Raw genomic sequence first — 21,717 nt, 5'->3', positions numbered from 1 at the left:
ACTCTCTGACACTCTCTGACACTCTCTATCACTCTCTGACACTCTCAGACACACTCTGACATTCTCTGACACTCTCTGAAACTCTCTATCACTCTCAATCACTCTCAATCACTCTCTGACACTCTCTCACACTCTCTGACACTCTCTGACACTCTCTGACACTCTCTATCACTCTCTGGCACTCTCAGACACTCTCTGACACTCTTTGACACTCTCTGACACTCTCTATCACTCTCTGACACTCTCAGACACTCTCTGAAACTCTCTATCACTCTCTATCACCCTCTGACACTCTCAGACACTCTCAGACACTCTCTGACACTCACTATCACTCTCTGACACTCTCTGACACTCTCTGACACTCTCTGACACTCTCTATCACTCTCTATCACTCTCTGACACTCTCAGACACTCTCAGACACTCTCTGACACGCTCTGAAACTCTCTATCACTCTCTATCACTCTCTGACACTCTCTGACACTCTCTGACACTCTCTATCACTCTCTGACACTCTCAGACACACTCTGACATGCTCTGACACTCTCTGAAACTCTCTATCACTCTCTGAAACTCTCTGACACTCTCTATCACTCTCTGACACTCTCTGACACTCTCAGACACTCTCAGACACTCTCTGACACTGTCTGAAACTCTCTATCACTCTCTATCAATCTTTGACACTCTCTGACACTCTCTGACACTCTCTATCACTCTCTGACACTCTCAGACACACTCTGACATTCACTGACACTCTCTGAAACTCTCTATCACTCTCAATCACTCTCAATCACTCTCTGACACTCTCTCACACTCTCTGACACTCTCTGACACTCTCTGACACTCTCTATCACTCTCTGGCACTCTCAGACGCTCTCTGACACTCTCTGACACTCTCTGACACTCTCTTTCACTCTCTGACACTCTCAGACACACTCTGACATTCTCTGACACTCTCGGACACTCTCTGAAACTCTCTATCACTCTCTGACACTCTCTGACACTCTCTGACACTCTCTATCACTCTCTATCACCCTCTGACACTCTCAGACACTCTCAGACACTCTCTGACACTCCCTGAAACTCTCTATCACTCTCTAACACTCTCTGACACTCTCTGACACTCTCTATCACTCTCTGACACTCTCAGACACTCTCTGAAACTCTCTATCACTCTCTATCACCCTCTGACACTCTCAGACACTCTCAGACACTCTCTGACACTCACTGTCACTCTCTGACACTCTCTGACACTCTCTGACACTCTCTATCACTCTCTATCACTCTCTGACACTCTCAGACACTCTCTGACACGCTCTGAAACTCTCTATCACTCTCTATCACTCTCTGACACTCTCTGACACTCTCTGACACTCTCTATCACTCTCTGACACTCTCTATCACTCTCTGACACTCTCTGACACTCTCAAACAATCTCTGACACGCTCTGAAACTCACTATCACTCTCTATCACTCTCTGACACTCTCCGACACTCTCTGACACTCTCTATCACTCTCTGACACTCTCAGACACTCTCAGACACTCAATATTACTCTCTGACACTCTCTGACACTCTCTATCACTCTCTGACACTCTCTGACACACTCAGACACTCTCAGAAACTCTCTGACACTGTCTGAAACTCTCTATCACTCTCTATCAATCTCTGACACTCTCTGCCACTCTCTGACACTCTCTGACACTCTCTATCACTCTCTGACACTCTCAGACACACTCTGACATTCTCTGACACTCTCTGAAACTCTCTGAAACTCTCAATCACTCTCAATCACTCTCTGACACTCTCTGACACTCTCTGACACTCTCTGACACTCTCTATCACTCTCTGACACTCTCAGACACACTCTGACATGCTCTGACACTCTCTGAAACTCTCTATCACTCTCAATCACTCTCAATCACTCTCTGACACTCTCTCACACTCTCTGACACTCTCTGACACTCTCTGACACTCTCTATCACTCTCTGGCACTCTCAGACACTCTCTGACACTCTTTGACACTCTCTGACACTCTCTATCACTCTCTGACACTCTCAGACACTCTCTGAAACTCTCTATCACTCTCTATCACCCTCTGACACTCTCAGACACTCTCAGACACTCTCTGACACTCACTATCACTCTCTGACACTCTCTGACACTCTCTGACACTCTCTGACACTCTCTGACACTCTCAGACACTCTCAGACACTCTCTGACACGCTCTGAAACTCTCTATCACTCTCTATCACTCTCTGACACTCTCTGACACTCTCTGACACTCTCTATCACTCTCTGACACACTCTGACATGCTCTGACACTCTCTGAAACTCTCTATCACTCTCTGAAACTCTCTGACACTCTCTATCACTCTCTGACACTCTCTGACACTCTCAGACACTCTCAGACACTCTCTGACACTGTCTGAAACTCTCTATCACTCTCTATCAATCTTTGACACTCTCTGACACTCTCTGACACTCTCTATCACTCTCTGACACTCTCAGACACACTCTGACATTCTCTGACACTCTCTGAAACTCTCTATCACTCTCAATCACTCTCAATCACTCTCTGACACTCTCTCACACTCTCTGACACTCTCTGACACTCTCTGACACTCTCTATCACTCTCTGGCACTCTCAGACGCTCTCTGACACTCTCTGACACTCTCTGACACTCTCTTTCACTCTCTGACACTCTCAGACACACTCTGACATTCTCTGACACTCTCGGACACTCTCTGAAACTCTCTATCACTCTCTGACACTCTCTGACACTCTCTGACACTCTCTATCACTCTCTATCACCCTCTGACACTCTCAGACACTCTCAGACACTCTCTGACACTCCCTGAAACTCTCTATCACTCTCTAACACTCTCTGACACTCTCTGACACTCTCTATCACTCTCTGACACTCTCAGACACTCTCTGAAACTCTCTATCACTCTCTATCACCCTCTGACACTCTCAGACACTCTCAGACACTCTCTGACACTCACTGTCACTCTCTGACACTCTCTGACACTCTCTGACACTCTCTATCACTCTCTATCACTCTCTGACACTCTCAGACACTCTCTGACACGCTCTGAAACTCTCTATCACTCTCTATCACTCTCTGACACTCTCTGACACTCTCTGACACTCTCTATCACTCTCTGACACTCTCTATCACTCTCTGACACTCTCTGACACTCTCAAACAATCTCTGACACGCTCTGAAACTCACTATCACTCTCTATCACTCTCTGACACTCTCCGACACTCTCTGACACTCTCTATCACTCTCTGACACTCTCAGACACTCTCAGACACTCAATATTACTCTCTGACACTCTCTGACACTCTCTATCACTCTCTGACACTCTCTGACACACTCAGACACTCTCAGAAACTCTCTGACACTGTCTGAAACTCTCTATCACTCTCTATCAATCTCTGACACTCTCTGCCACTCTCTGACACTCTCTGACACTCTCTATCACTCTCTGACACTCTCAGACACACTCTGACATTCTCTGACACTCTCTGAAACTCTCTGAAACTCTCAATCACTCTCAATCACTCTCTGACACTCTCTGACACTCTCTGACACTCTCTGACACTCTCTATCACTCTCTGACACTCTCAGACACACTCTGACATGCTCTGACACTCTCTGAAACTCTCTATCACTCTCTGAAACTCTCTGACACTCTCTATCACTCTCTGACACTCTCTGACACTCTCAGACACTCTCAGACACTCTCTGACACTGTCTGAAACTCTCTATCACTCTCTATCAATCTTTGACACTCTCTGACACTCTCTGACACTCTCTATCACTCTCTGACACTCTCAGACACACTCTGACATTCTCTGACACTCTCTGAAACTCTCTATCACTCTCAATCACTCTCAATCACTCTCTGACACTCTCTCACACTCTCTCACACTCTCTGACACTCTCTGACACTCTCTATCACTCTCTGGCACTCTCAGACGCTCTCTGACACTCTCTGACACTCTCTGACACTCTCTATCACTCTCTGACACTCTCAGACACTCTCTGAAACTCTCTATCACTCTCTATCACCCTCTGACACTCTCAGACACTCTCAGACACTCTCTGACACTCACTATCACTCTCTGACACTCTCTGACACTCTCTGACACTCTCTATCACTCTCTATCACTCTCTGACACTCTCAGACACTCTCAGACACTCTCTGACACGCTCTGAAACTCTCTATCACTCTCTATCACTCTCTGACACTCTCTGACACTCTCTGACACTCTCTATCACTCTCTGACACTCTCTATCACTCTCTGACACTCTCTGACACTCTCAAACAATCTCTGACATGCTCTGAAACTCACTATCACTCTCTATCACTCTCTGACACTCTCCGACACTCTCTGACACTCTCTATCACTCTCTGACACTCTCAGACACTCACTATCACTCTCTGACACTCTCTGACACTCTCTATCACTCTCTGACACTCTCTGACACTCTCAGACACTCTCAGAAACTCTCTGACACTGTCTGAAACTCTCTATCACTCTCTATCAATCTCTGACACTCTCTGCCACTCTCTGACACTCTCTGACACTCTCTATCACTCTCTGACACTCTCAGACACACTCTGACATTCTCTGACACTCTCTGAAACTCTCTGAAACTCTCAATCACTCTCAATCACTCTCAATCACTCTCTGACACTCTCTGACACTCTCTGACACTCTCTGACACTCTCTGGCACTCTCTGGCACTCTCTGACACTCTCTGACACTCTCTGAAACTCTCTATCACTCTCTGACACTCTCTGAAACTCTCTGACACTCTCTGACACTCTCTGACACTCTCTATCAGTCTCTGACACTCTCAGACACACTCTGACATTCTCTGACACTCTCTGAAACTCTCTATCACTCTCAATCACTCTCAATCACTCTCTGACACTCTCTGACACTCTCTGACACTCTCTGACACTCTCTATCACTCTCTGGCACTCTCAGACACTCTCTGACACTCTCTGACACTCTCTGAAACTCTCTATCACTCTCTGACACTCTCAGACACACTCTGACATTCTCTGAAACTCTCGATCACTCTCAATCACTCTCAATTACTCTCTGACACTCTCTGACACTCTCTGACACTCTCTGACACTCTCTATCACTCTCTGGCACTCTCTGGCACTCTCAGACACTCTCTGACACTCTCTGACACTCTCTGAAACTCTCTATCACTCTCTGACACTCTCTGACACTCTCTATCACTCTCTATCACGCTCTGACACTCTCAGACACTCTCAGACACTCTCTGACACTCTCTGACACTCCCTGAAACTCTCTATCACTCTCTATCACTCTCTGACACTCTCTGACACTCTCTGACACTCTCTATCACTCTCTGACACTCTCAGACACTCTCTGACACTCTCTATCACTCTCTATCACTCTCTGACACTCTCAGACACTCACTATCACTCTCTGACACTCTCTGACACTCTCTATCACTCTCTGACACTCTCTGACACTCTCAGACACTCTCAGAAACTCTCTGACACTGTCTGAAACTCTCTATCACTCTCTATCAATCTCTGACACTCTCTGCCACTCTCTGACACTCTCTGACACTCTCTATCACTCTCTGACACTCTCAGACACACTCTGACATTCTCTGACACTCTCTGAAACTCTCTGAAACTCTCAATCACTCTCAATCACTCTCTGACACTCTCTGACACTCTCTGACACTCTCTGACACTCTCTATCACTCTCTGACACTCTCAGACACACTCTGACATGCTCTGACACTCTCTGAAACTCTCTATCACTCTCTGAAACTCTCTGACACTCTCTATCACTCTCTGACACTCTCTGACACTCTCAGACACTCTCAGACACTCTCAGACACTCTCTGACACTGTCTGAAACTCTCTATCACTCTCTATCAATCTTTGACACTCTCTGACACTCTCTGACACTCTCTATCACTCTCTGACACTCTCAGACACACTCTGACATTCTCTGACACTCTCTGAAACTCTCTATCACTCTCAATCACTCTCAATCACTCTCTGACACTCTCTCACACTCTCTGACACTCTCTGACACTCTCTGACACTCTCTATCACTCTCTGGCACTCTCAGACGCTCTCTGACACTCTCTGACACTCTCTGACACTCTCTATCACTCTCTGACACTCTCAGACACTCTCTGAAACTCTCTATCACTCTCTATCACCCTCTGACACTCTCAGACACTCTCTGACACTCACTATCACTCTCTGGCACTCTCAGACACTCTCTGACACTCTCTGACACTCTCTGAAACTCTCTATCACTCTCTGACACTCTCTGACACTCTCTATCACTCTCTATCACCCTCTGACACTCTCAGACACTCTCAGACACTCTCTGACACTCCCTGAAACTCTCTATCACTCTCTATCACTCTCTGACACTCTCTGACACTCTCTGACACTCTCTATCACTCTCTGACACTCTCAGACACTCTCTGACACTCTCTATCACTCTCTATCACTCTCTGACACTCTCTGACACTCTCTGACACTCTCAGACACTCTCAGACACTCTCTGACACTGTCTTAAACTCTCTATCACTCTCTATCAATCTCTGACACTCTCTGACACTCTCTGACACTCTCTGACACTCTCTATCACTCTCTGACACTCTCAGACACACTCTGACATTCTCTGACACTCTCTGAAACTCTCTATCACTCTCTGAAACTCTCTGACACTCTCTATCACTCTCTGACACTCTCTGACACTCTCAGACACTCTCAGACACTCTCTGACACTGTCTGAAACTCTCTATCACTCTCTATCTATCTTTGACACTCTCTGACACTCTCTGACACTCTCTATCACTCTCTGACACTCTCAGACACACTCTGACATTCTCTGACACTCTCTGAAACTCTCTGAAACTCTCTATCACTCTCAATCACTCTCTGACACTCTCTCACACTCTCTGACACTCTCTATCACTCTCTGGCACTCTCAGACGCTCTCTGACACTCTCTGACACTCTCTGAAACTCTCTATCACTCTCTGACACTCTCTCACACTCTCTGACACTCTCTATCACTCTCTGGCACTCTCAGACACTCTCAAACAATCTCTGACATGCTCTGAAACTCACTATCACTCTCTATCACTCTCTGACACTCTCCGACACTCTCTGACACTCTCTATCACTCTCTGACACTCTCAGACACTCACTATCACTCTCTGACACTCTCTGACACTCTCTATCACTCTCTGACACTCTCTGACACTCTCAGACACTCTCAGAAACTCTCTGACACTGTCTGAAACTCTCTATAACTCTCTATCAATCTCTGACACTCTCTGCCACTCTCTGACACTCTCTGACACTCTCTATCACTCTCTGACACTCTCAGACACACTCTGACATTCTCTGACACTCTCTGAAACTCTCTGAAACTCTCAATCACTCTCAATCACTCTCAATCACTCTCTGACACTCTCTGACACTCTCTGACACTCTCTGACACTCTCTGGCACTCTCTGGCACTCTCTGACACTCTCTGACACTCTCTGAAACTCTCTATCACTCTCTGACACTCTCTGAAACTCTCTGACACTCTCTGACACTCTCTGACACTCTCTATCAGTCTCTGACACTCTCAGACACACTCTGACATTCTCTGACACTCTCTGAAACTCTCTATCACTCTCAATCACTCTCAATCACTCTCTGACACTCTCTGACACTCTCTGACACTCTCTATCACTCTCTGGCACTCTCAGACACTCTCTGACACTCTCTGACACTCTCTGAAACTCTCTATCACTCTCTGACACTCTCAGACACACTCTGACATTCTCTGAAACTCTCGATCACTCTCAATCACTCTCAATTACTCTCTGACACTCTCTGACACTCTCTGACACTCTCTGACACTCTCTATCACTCTCTGGCACTCTCTGGCACTCTCAGACACTCTCTGACACTCTCTGACACTCTCTGAAACTCTCTATCACTCTCTGACACTCTCTGACACTCTCTATCACTCTCTATCACGCTCTGACACTCTCAGACACTCTCAGACACTCTCTGACACTCTCTGACACTCCCTGAAACTCTCTATCACTCTCTATCACTCTCTGACACTCTCTGACACTCTCTGACACTCTCTATCACTCTCTGACACTCTCAGACACTCTCTGACACTCTCTATCACTCTCTATCACTCTCTGACACTCACTATCACTCTCTGACACTCTCTGACACTCTCTATCACTCTCTGACACTCTCTGACACTCTCAGACACTCTCAGAAACTCTCTGACACTGTCTGAAACTCTCTATCACTCTCTATCAATCTCTGACACTCTCTGCCACTCTCTGACACTCTCTGACACTCTCTATCACTCTCTGACACTCTCAGACACACTCTGACATTCTCTGACACTCTCTGAAACTCTCTGAAACTCTCAATCACTCTCAATCACTCTCTGACACTCTCTGACACTCTCTGACACTCTCTGACACTCTCTATCACTCTCTGACACTCTCAGACACACTCTGACATGCTCTGACACTCTCTGAAACTCTCTATCACTCTCTGAAACTCTCTGACACTCTCTATCACTCTCTGACACTCTCTGACACTCTCAGACACTCTCAGACACTCTCTGACACTGTCTGAAACTCTCTATCACTCTCTATCAATCTTTGACACTCTCTGACACTCTCTGACACTCTCTATCACTCTCTGACACTCTCAGACACACTCTGACATTCTCTGACACTCTCTGAAACTCTCTATCACTCTCAATCACTCTCAATCACTCTCTGACACTCTCTCACACTCTCTGACACTCTCTGACACTCTCTGACACTCTCTATCACTCTCTGGCACTCTCAGACGCTCTCTGACACTCTCTGACACTCTCTGACACTCTCTATCACTCTCTGACACTCTCAGACACTCTCTGAAACTCTCTATCACTCTCTATCACCCTCTGACACTCTCAGACACTCTCTGACACTCACTATCACTCTCTGGCACTCTCAGACACTCTCTGACACTCTCTGACACTCTCTGAAACTCTCTATCACTCTCTGACACTCTCTGACACTCTCTATCACTCTCTATCACCCTCTGACACTCTCAGACACTCTCAGACACTCTCAGACACTCTCTGACACTCCCTGAAACTCTCTATCACTCTCTATCACTCTCTGACACTCTCTGACACTCTCTGACACTCTCTATCACTCTCTGACACTCTCAGACACTCTCTGACACTCTCTATCACTCTCTATCACTCTCTGACACTCTCTGACACTCTCTGACACTCTCAGACACTCTCAGACACTCTCTGACACTGTCTTAAACTCTCTATCACTCTCTATCAATCTCTGACACTCTCTGACACTCTCTGACACTCTCTGACACTCTCTATCACTCTCTGACACTCTCAGACACACTCTGACATTCTCTGACACTCTCTGAAACTCTCTATCACTCTCTGAAACTCTCTGACACTCTCTATCACTCTCTGACACTCTCTGACACTCTCAGACACTCTCAGACACTCTCTGACACTGTCTGAAACTCTCTATCACTCTCTATCTATCTTTGACACTCTCTGACACTCTCTGACACTCTCTATCACTCTCTGACACTCTCAGACACACTCTGACATTCTCTGACACTCTCTGAAACTCTCTGAAACTCTCTATCACTCTCAATCACTCTCTGACACTCTCTCACACTCTCTGACACTCTCTATCACTCTCTGGCACTCTCAGACGCTCTCTGACACTCTCTGACACTCTCTGAAACTCTCTATCACTCTCTGACACTCTCTCACACTCTCTGACACTCTCTATCACTCTCTGGCACTCTCAGACGCTCTCTGACACTCTCTGACACTCTCTGAAACTCTCTATCACTCTCTGACACTCTCAGACACACTCTGACATTCTCTGACACTCTCTGAAACTCTCTATCACTCTCAATCACTCTCAATCACTCTCTGACACTCTCTGACACTCTCTGACAATCTCTATCACTCTCTGGCACTCTCAATCACTCTCTGACACTCTCTGACACTCTCTGACACTCTCTATCACTCTCTGGCACTCTCAGACACTCTCTGACACTCTCGGACACTCTCTGAAACTCTCTATCACTCTCTGACACTCTCAGACACACTCTGACATTCTCTGACACTCTCTGAAACTCTCTATCACTCTCAATCACTCTCTATCACTCTCTGACACTCTCTGACACTCTCTGACACTCTCTATCACTCTCTGACACTCTCAGACACTCTCTGACACTCTCTATCACTCTCTATCACTCTCTGACACTCTCTGACACTCTCTGACACTCTCAGACACTCTCAGACACTCTCTGACACTGTCTTAAACTCTCTATCACTCTCGATCAATCTCTGACACTCTCTGACACTCTCTGACACTCTCTATCACTCTCTGACACTCTCAGACACACTCTGACATTCTCTGACACTCTCTGAAACTCTCTATCACTCTCTGAAACTCTCTGACACTCTCTATCACTCTCTGACACTCTCTGACACTCTCAGACACTCTCAGACACTCTCTGACACTGTCTGAAACTCTCTATCACTCTCTATCTATCTTTGACACTCTCTGACACTCTCTGACACTCTCTGACACTCTCTATCACTCTCTGACACTCTCAGACACACTCTGACATTCTCTGACACTCTCTGAAACTCTCTGAAACTCTCTATCACTCTCAATCACTCTCTGACACTCTCTCACACTCTCTCACACTCTCTGACACTCTCTATCACTCTCTGGCACTCTCAGACGCTATCTGACACTCTCTGACACTCTCTGAAACTCTCTATCACTCTCTGACACTCTCAGACACACTCTGACATTCTCTGACACTCTCTGAAACTCTCTATCACTCTCAATCACTCTCAATCACTCTCTGACACTCTCTGACACTCTCTGACACTCTCTATCACTCTCTGGCACTCTCAGACACTCTCTGACAATCTCGGACACTCTCTGAAACTCTCTATCACTCTCTGACACTCTCTGACAATCTCTGACACTCTCTATCACTCTCTATCACCCTCTGACACTCTCAGACACTCTCAGACACTCTCTGACACTCCCTGAAACTCTCTATCACTCTCTAACACTCTCTGACACTCTCTGACACTCTCTATCACTCTCTGACACTCTCAGACACTCTCTGAAACTCTCTATCACTCTCTATCACCCTCAGACACTATCAGACACTCTCTGACACTCACTATCACTCTCTGACACTCTCTGACACTCTCTGACACTCTCTATCACTCTCTGACACTCACAGACACTCTCAGACACTCTCTGACACGCTCTGAAACTCTCTATCACTCTCTATCACTCTCTGACACTCTCTGACACTCTCTGACACTCTCTATCACTCTCTGACACTCTCAGACACTCACTATCACTCTCTGACACTCTCTGACACTCTCTATCACTCTCTGACACTCTCTGAAACTCTCTGACACTCTCAGACACTCACTATCACTCTCTGACACTCTCTGACACTCTCTATCACTCTCTGACACTCTCTGACACTCTCTGACACTCACTATCACTCTCTGACACTCTCTGACACTCTCTATCACTCTCTGACACTCTCTGAAACTCTCTGACACTCTCAGACACTCACTATCACTCTCTGACACTCTCTGACACTCTCTATCACTCTCTGACACTCTCTGACACTCTCAGACACTCTCAGACACTCTCTGACACTCTCTGAAACTCTCTGAAACTCTCTATCACTCTCTATCAATCTCTGACACTCTCTGACACTCTCTGAGACTCTCTGACACTCTATATCACTCTCTGACACTCTCTGACACTCTCAGACACTCTCAGACACTCTCTGACACTCTCTGAAACTCTCTATCACTCTCTATCAATCTCTGACACTCTCTGACACTCTCTGAGACTCTCTGACACTCTATATCACTCTCTGACACTCTCAGACACACTCTGACATTCTCTGACACTCTCTGAAACTCTCTATCACTCTCAATCACTCTCTGACACTCTCTGACACTCTCTGACACTCTCTATCATTCTCTGGCACTCTCAGACACTCTCTGACACTCTCTGACACTCTCTGAAACTGTCTATCACTCTCTGACACTCTCAGACACGCTCTATCACTCACTATCACTCTCTGACACTCTCTGACACTCACTGTCACTCTCTGACACTCACTGTCACTCTCTGACACTCTCTGACACTCTCTGTCACTCACTATCACTCTCTGACACTCTCTGACACTCTCTGAAACTCTCAGACACTCACTTTCACTCTCTGACACTCTCTGACACTCTCTGATACTCTCTGACACTCACTATCACTCTCTTACACTCTCTGACACTCTCTAGCACTCTCTGACAATCACTAAAACTCTCTCACACTCTCTATCACTCTCTGACACTCTCCAACACTCTCTGATACTCTCGGACACTCACTATCACTCTCTGATACTCTCTGACACTCACTATCACTCTCTGACACTCTCTGACACTCACTAAAACTCTCTCACACTCTCCGACACTCTCTGATACTCTCGGACACTCACTATCACACTCTGAAACTCTCTGACACTCAATATCACTCTCTGACACTCTCTGATACTCACTAAAACTCTCTCACACTCTCTATCACTCTCCGACACTCTACGACACTCTCCGACACTCTCCGACACTCTCTGACACTCTCTGACACTCTCTATCACTCTCAGAAACTCTCTATCACTCTCAGACACTCTCAGACACTCTATCACTCTCTGACACTCACTATCACTCTCTGACACACTCTCACACTCTCTGACACTCACTGACACTCTCTATCACTCTCTGACACTCTCTGACACTCTCTGACACTCTCTGACAATCTCAGACACTCTCAGACACTCACTATCACTCTCTGACACTCTCTGACACTCTCTGACACTCTCTGACACTCTGTATCACTCTCTATCACTCTCTGACACTCTCTGACACTCTGTATCACTATCACTCTCTGACACTCTCTGACACTCACAGATACTCTCTGACACGCTCTGAAATTCTCTATCACTCTCTATCACTCTCTGACACTCTCTGACACTCTCTGACATTCTCTGACACTCTCTGACACTCTCTATCAATCTCTGACACTCTCAGACACTCACTATCACTCTCTGACACTCTCTGACACTCTCTATCACTCTCTGACACTCTCTGACACTCTCAGACACTCTCAGACAATCTCTGACACTCTCTGAAACTCTCTATCACTCTCTATCACTCTCTGACACTCTCTGACACTCTCTGACACTCTCTATCACTCTCTGACACTCTCAGACACACTCTGACATTCTCTGACACTCTCTGAAACTCTCTATCACTCTCTGTCACTCTCTGACACTCTCTGACACTCTCTGACACTCTCTATCACTCTCTGACACTCTCAGACATTCTCTGACACTCTCTATCACTCTCTATCGCTCTCCGACACTCTCGGATACTCTCGGAAACTCACTATCACCCTCTGATACTCTCTGACACTCACTATCACTCTCTGACACTCTCTGACACTCACTAAAACTCTCTCACACTCTCTATCACTCTCCGACACTCTCCGACATTCTCTGACACTCTCTGACACACTCTGACACTCTCTTACACTCACTATCACTCTCTGACACTTTCTATCACTCTCTGATACTCTCCGAAACTCACTATTACTCTCTGACTCTCTCAGACACTCTCTAAAACTCTCTCACACTCTCTATCACTCTCCGACACTCTCCGACACTCTCCGACACTCTCTGACACACTCTGACACTCTCTTACACTCACTATCACTCTCTGACACTCTCTGACACTCTCAGAAACTCTCAGACACTCACTATCACTCTGTGATACTCTCTGACACTCACTATCACTCTCTGATACTCTCTGACACTCTCTATCACTCTCTGACACGCACTATCACTCTCTGACTCTCTCTGACACTCACTATCACTCTCAATCACTCTCTGACACACTCTGACACGCTCAGACACTCAGTGTCACTCTCTGATTCTCTCTGACATTCTCTATCACTCTCTATCACTCTCTGACACACTCTGACACACTCTGACACTTTCAGACTCTCAGTGTCACTCTCTGACACTCTTTGACACTCTCAGACAATCACTATCACTCTCTGACACTCTCTGACACACTCTATCACTCTCTATCACTCTCTGACACTCTCTGACTCTCTCTGACACACTCTATCACTCTCTATCAGTCTCTGACACTCTCTGACATTCTCAGACACTCAGAGACACTCTCTGACACTCTCTGACACTCTCTGACACTCACTATCACTCTCTGACACTCCCTATCAATCTCTGACACACTCTGACACTCTCTGACACTCACTATCACTATCTGACAATCCCTATCACTCTCTGACACGCTCTGACACTCTCTGACACTCTCTAACACTCTCTGACACTCTCTATCACTCTCTATCACTCACTGACACTCTCTGAAACTCTCTGACACTCTCTGACACTCTCTGACACTCTCAGACACTCTCTGACACTCTCTGACACTCTCAGACACTCTCAGACACTCACTATCACTATCTGACACTCTCTGACACTCTCAGACACTCTCAGACAATCACTATCACTCTCTGACACTCTCTGACACTCACTATCACTCTCTGACAATCTCTGACACTCTCAGACATTCTCAGACAATCACTATCACTCTCTGACACTCTCTGACACTCTCTGACACTCTCTATCACTCTCTATCACTCTCTGACACTCTCAGACACTCTCAGACACTCTCAGACACTCTCTGAAACTCTCTATCACTCTCTGACACTCTCTGACACTCTCTGACACTCTCTATCACTCTCTGACACTCACAGACACACTCTGACATTCTCTGACACACTCTGAAACTCTCTATCACTCTCTATCACTCTCTGACACTCTCTGACACTCTCTGACACTCTCTATCACTCTCGATCACTCTCTGACACTCTCAGACTCTCTCTGACACTCTCTGAAACTCTCTATCACTCTCTATCACTCTCCGACACTCTCTGATACTCTCGGACACTCACTATCACTCTCTGATACTCTCTGACACTCACTATCACTCTCTGACACTCTCTGACACTCACTAAAACGCTCTCACACTCTCCGACACTCTCCGCGCCTCTCCGACACTCTCTGACACTCTCTGACACTCTCTTACACTCACTATCACTCTCTGACACTTTCTATCACTCTCTGATACTCTCCGAAACTCACTATTACTCTCTGACTCTCTCAGACACACTCGGACACTCACTATCACTCTCTGATACTCTCTGACACTCACTATCAATCTCTGACAGTCTCTATCACCCTCTGACACTCTCTGACACTCATTATCAATCTCTGACAGTCTCAAAAACTATCTGACACTCTATATCACTCTCTGAAACTCTCTATCAGTCTCTGACACTCTCTGACACTCTCTATCACTCTCTGATACTTTCTGACACTCACTAACACTCTCTGACACACTCTGACACTCTCTATCACTCTCTGACACTCTCTGACACTCTCAGACACTCTCTGACACTCTCAGACACTCTCTGACACTCTCAGACAGTCACTATCACTCTCTGACACTCTCTGACACTCTCAGACACTCTCAGACAATCACTATCACTCTCTGACACTCTCTGACACTCACTATCACTCTCTGACACTCTCTGACACTCTCAGACACTCTCAGACAATCACTATCACTCTCTGACACTCTCTGACACTCTCTGACACTCTCTATCACTCTCTATCACTCTCTGACACTCTCAGACACTCTCAGACACTCTCAGACACTCTCTATCACTCTCTGACACTCTCTGACACTCTCTATCACTCTCAATCACTCTCTGACACACTCTGACACGCTCAGACACTCAGTGTCACTCTCTGAGTCTCTCTGACATTCTCTATCACTCTCCATCACTCTCTGACACACTCTGACACACTCTGACACATTTCAGACTCTCAGTGTCACTCTCTGACACTCTCTGAAACTCTCAGACAATCACTATCACTCTCTGACACTCTCTGACACACTCTATCACTCTCTATCACTCTCTGACACTCTCTGACACTCTCTGACACACTCTATCACTCTCTATCAGTCTCTGACACTCTCTGACATTCTCAGACACTCAGAGACACTCTCTGACACTCTCTGACACTCACTATCACTCTCTGACACTCCCTATCAATCTCTGACACACTCTGACACTCTCTGACACTCTCTGACACTCACTATCACTCGCTGACAATCCCTATCACTCTCTGACACGCTCTGACACTCTCTGACACTCTCTAACACTCTCTGACACTCTCTATCACTCACTGACACTCTCTGAAACTCTCTGACACTCTCTGACACTCTCAGACACTCACTATCACTCTCTGACACTCTCTGACACTCTCTGACACTCTCTATCACTCTCTATCACGCTCCGACACTCTCTGATACTCTGGGACACTCACTATCACTCTCTGATACTCTCTGACACTCACTATCACTCTCTGACACTCTCTGACACTCACTAAAACTCTCTCACACTCTCTATCACTCTCCGACACTCTCCGACACTCTCTGAAACTCTCGATCACTCTCTGACACTCTCTGACACTCTCTGACACTCTCTGACACTCTCTATCACTCTCTGACACTCACAGACACACTCTGACATTCTCTGACACTCTCTGAAACTCTCTATCACTCTCTATCACTCTCTGACACTCTCTGACACTCTCTGACACTCTCTGACACTCTCTATCACTCTCTGACACTCTCTGACACTCTCAGACACTCTCTGACACTCTCTATCACTCTCTATCACTCTCTATCACTCTCTGACACTTTCTATCACTCTCTGATACTCTCCGAAACTCACTATTACTCTCTGACTCTCTCAGACACACTCGGACACTCACTATCACTCTCTGATACTCTCTGACACTCACTATCAATCTCTGACAGTCTCTATCACCCTCTGACACTCTCTGACACTCATTATCAATCTCTGACAGTCTCAAAAACTATCTGACACTCTATATCACTCTCTGAAACTCTCTATCAGTCTCTCACACTCTCTGACACTCTCTATCACTCTCTGATACTTTCTGACACTCACTAACACTCTCAGACACTCTCTGACACTCTCAGACACTCTCTGACACTCTCAGACACTCACTATCACTCTCTGACACTCTCTGACACTCTCAGACACTCTCAGACAATCACTATCACTCTCTGACACTCTCTGACACTCACTATCACTCTCTGACACTCTCTGACACTCTCAGACACTCTCAGACAATCACTATCACTCTCTGACACTCTCTGACACTCTCTGACACTCTCTATCACTCTCTATCACTCTCTGACACTCTCAGACACTCTCAGACACTCTCTGAAACTCTCTATCACTCTCTGACACTCTCTGACACTCTCTATCACTCTCAATCACTCTCTGACACACTCTGACACGCTCAGACACTCAGTGTCACTCTCTGAGTCTCTCTGACATTCTCTATCACTCTCCATCACTCTCTGACACACTCTGACACACTCTGACACTTTCAGACTCTCAGTGTCACTCTCTGACACTCTCTGAAACTCTCAGACAATCACTATCACTCTCTGACACTCTCTGACACACTCTATCACTCTCTATCACTCTCTGACACTCTCTGACACTCTCTGACACACTATCACTCTCTATCAGTCTCTGACACTCTCTGACATTCTCAGACACTCAGAGACACTCTCTGACACTCTCTGACACTCACTATCACTCTCTGACACTCCCTATCAATCTCTGACACACTCTGACACTCTCTGACACTCTCTGACACTCACTATCACTCTCTGACAATCCCTATCACTCTCTGACACGCTCTGACACTCTCTGACACTCTCTAACACTCTCTGACACTCTCTATCACTCACTGACACTCTCTGAAACTCTCTGACACTCTCAGACACTCTCAGACACTCACTATCACTCTCTGACACTCTCTGACACTCTCAGACACTCACTATCACTCTCTGACACTCTCTGACACTTTCTGACACTCTCTGACTCTCTCTATCACTCTCTATCACTCTCCGACACTCTCTGATACTCTGGGACACTCACTATCACTCTCTGATACTCTCTGACACTCACTATCACTCTCTGACACTCTCTGACACTCACTAAAACTCTCTCACACTCTCTATCACTCTCCGACACTCTCCGACACTCTCTGAAACTCTCGATCACTCTCTGACACTCTCTGACACTCTCTGACACTCTCTGACACTCTCTATCACTCTCTGACACTCACAGACACACTCTGACATTCTCTGACACTCTCTGAAACTCTCTATCACTCTCTATCACTCTCTGACACTCTCTGACACTCTCTGACACTCTCTGACACTCTCTATCACTCTCTATCACTCTCTGACACTCTCTGACACTCTCAGACACTCTCTGACACTCTCTATCACTCTCTATCACTCTCTATCACTCTCTGACACTCTCAGACACTCTCAGACACTCACTATCACTCTGTGACACTCTCTGCCACTCTCAGACACTCTCAGCCAATCACTATCACTCTCTGACACTCTCTGACACTCACTATCACTCTCTGACACTCTCTGACACTCTCAGGCACTCTCAGACAATCACCATCACTCTCTGACACTCTCTGACACTCTCTATCACTCTCTATCACTCTCTGACACTCTCAGACACTCTCAGACACTCTCTGAAACTCTCTGAAACTCTCTATCACTCTCTGAAACTCTCTGACACTCTCTGACACTCTCTGACACTCTCTGACATTCTCTGACACTCTCTATCACTCTCTATCACTCTCTGACACTCACAGACAAACTCTGACATTCTCTGACACTCTCTGAAACTCTCTATCACTCTCTATCACTCTCTGACACTCTCTGACACTCTCTGACACTCTCTGACACTCTCTATCACTCTCTATCACTCTCTGACACTCTCAGACACTCTCTGACACTCTCTGAAACTCTCTATCACTCTCTATCACTCTCCGACACTCTCTGATACTCTGGGACACTCACTATCACTCTCTGATACTCTCTGACACTCACTATCACTCTCTGACACTCTCTGACACTCACTAAAACTCTCTCACACTCTCTATCACTCTCCGACACTCTCCGACACTCTCCGACACTCTCTGACACTCTCTGACACACTCTGACACTCTCTTACACTCACTATCACTCTCTGACACTTTCTATCACTCTCTGATACTCTCCGAAACTCACTATTACTCTCTGACTCTCTCAGACACACTCGGACACTCACTATCACTCTCTGATACTCTCTGACACTCACTATCACTCTCTGACAGTCTCGATCACCCTCTGACACTCTCTGATACTCATTATCAATCTCTGACAGTCTCAAAAACTATCTGACACTCTATATCACTCTCTGAAACTCTCTATCAGTCTCTGACACTCTCTGACACTCTCTATCACTCTCTGATACTTTCTGACACTCACTAACACTCTCTGACACACTCTGACACTCTCTATCACTCTCTGACACTCTCTGACACTCTCAGACACTCTCAGACACTCTCGGACACTCACTATCACTCTCTGATACTTCTGACACTCACTATAACTCTCTGACACTCTCTATCAATCTCTGACACTCTCTGACACTCTCTATCACTTCTTTGATACTCTCTGACACTCACGAACACTCTCTGACACTCTCTGACACTCTCTATCACACTCCGACACTCTCAGACACTCTCGGACACTCACTATCACTCTCTGAAACTCACTGTCACTCTCTGACACTCTCTATCTCTCTCTGACACTCACTATCACCCTCTGACACTCTCTATCTCACTCTGACACTCTCTGTCCCTCTCCAACACTCTCTGACACTCTCTGACAATCTCAGACTTTCTCATGTACTCACTATCACTCTCTGACATTCTCTGACACTCTCTGACATTCTCAGAAACTCTCAGACACTCACTATCACTCTCTGATACTCTCTGACACACACTATCACTCTCTGATACTCTCTATCAATCTCTGACACTCTCTGACACTCACTATCACTGTCTGACACTCTCTATCACTCTCAGAAACTCTCTATCACTCTCAGACTCTCTCAGACACTCACTATCACTCTCTGACACTCTCTCACACTCTCTGACACTCTCTGACACTCTCTATCACTCTCTGACACTCTCTGACACTCTCAGACACTCTCAGACACTCACTATCACTCTCTGATACTCTCTGACACTCTATATCACTCTCTGACACGCACTATCACTCTCTGACTCTCTCTGACACTCACTATCACTCACAATCACTCTCTGACACACTCTGACACGCTCAGACACTCAGTGTCACTCTCTGAGTCTCTCTGACATTCTCTATCACTCTCCATCACTCTCTGACACACTCTGACACAATCTGACACTTTCAGACTCTCAGTGTCACTCTCTGACACTCTCTGAAACTCTCAGACAATCACTATCACTCTCTGACACTCTCTGACACTCTCTGACACACTCTATCACTGTCTATCAGTCTCTGACACTCTCTGACATTCTCAGACACTCAGAGACACTCTCTGACACTCTCTGAACTCACTATCACTCTCTGACACTCCCTATCAATCTCTGACACACTCTGACACTCCCTGACACTCTCTGACACTCACTATCACTCTCTGACAATCCCTATCACTCTCTGACACGCTCTGACACTCTCTGACACTCTCTAACACTCTCTGACACTCTCTATCACGCTCTATCACTCACTGACACTCTCTGAAACTCTCTGACACTCTCTGACACTCTCTGACACTCTCTGACACTCTCAGACATTCTCAGACACTCACTATTACTCTCTGACACTCTCTGACACTCTCTGACACTCTCAGACACTCACTATCACTCTCTGACACTCTCTGACACTCTCTGACACTCTCTATCACTCTCCATCACTCTCTGACACTCTCAGACACTCTCTATCACTCTCCATCACTCTCTGACACTCTCAGACACTCTCTGAAACTCTCTATCACTCTCTATCACTCTCTGACACTCTCAGACACTCTCCATCACTCTCTGACACTCTCAGACACTCTCTGAAACTCTCTATCACTCTCTATCACTCTCTGACACTCTCAGACACTCTCTATCACTCTCCATCACTCTCTGACACTCTCAGACACTCTCTGAAACTCTCTATCACTCTCTATCACTCTCTGACACTCTCAGACACTCTCTGAAACTCTCGATCACTCTCTGACACTCTCTGACACTCTCTGACACTCTCTATCACTCTCTGACACTCACAGACACACTCTGACATTCTCTGACACTCTCTGAAACTCTCTATCACTCTCTATCACTCTCTGACACTCTCTGACACTCTCTGACACTCTCTATCACTCTCTGACACTCTCTATCACTCTCTGACACTCTCTGACACTCTCTATCACTCTCTATCACTCTCTATCACTCTCTGACACTCTCAGACACTCTCAGACACTCA

The sequence above is a fragment of the Heterodontus francisci genome, chromosome 34, assembly GCF_036365525.1.
Source record: "Heterodontus francisci isolate sHetFra1 chromosome 34, sHetFra1.hap1, whole genome shotgun sequence".
NCBI lineage: Eukaryota > Metazoa > Chordata > Chondrichthyes > Heterodontiformes > Heterodontidae > Heterodontus > Heterodontus francisci.
Note: the sequence above shows the minus strand (reverse complement) of the source record.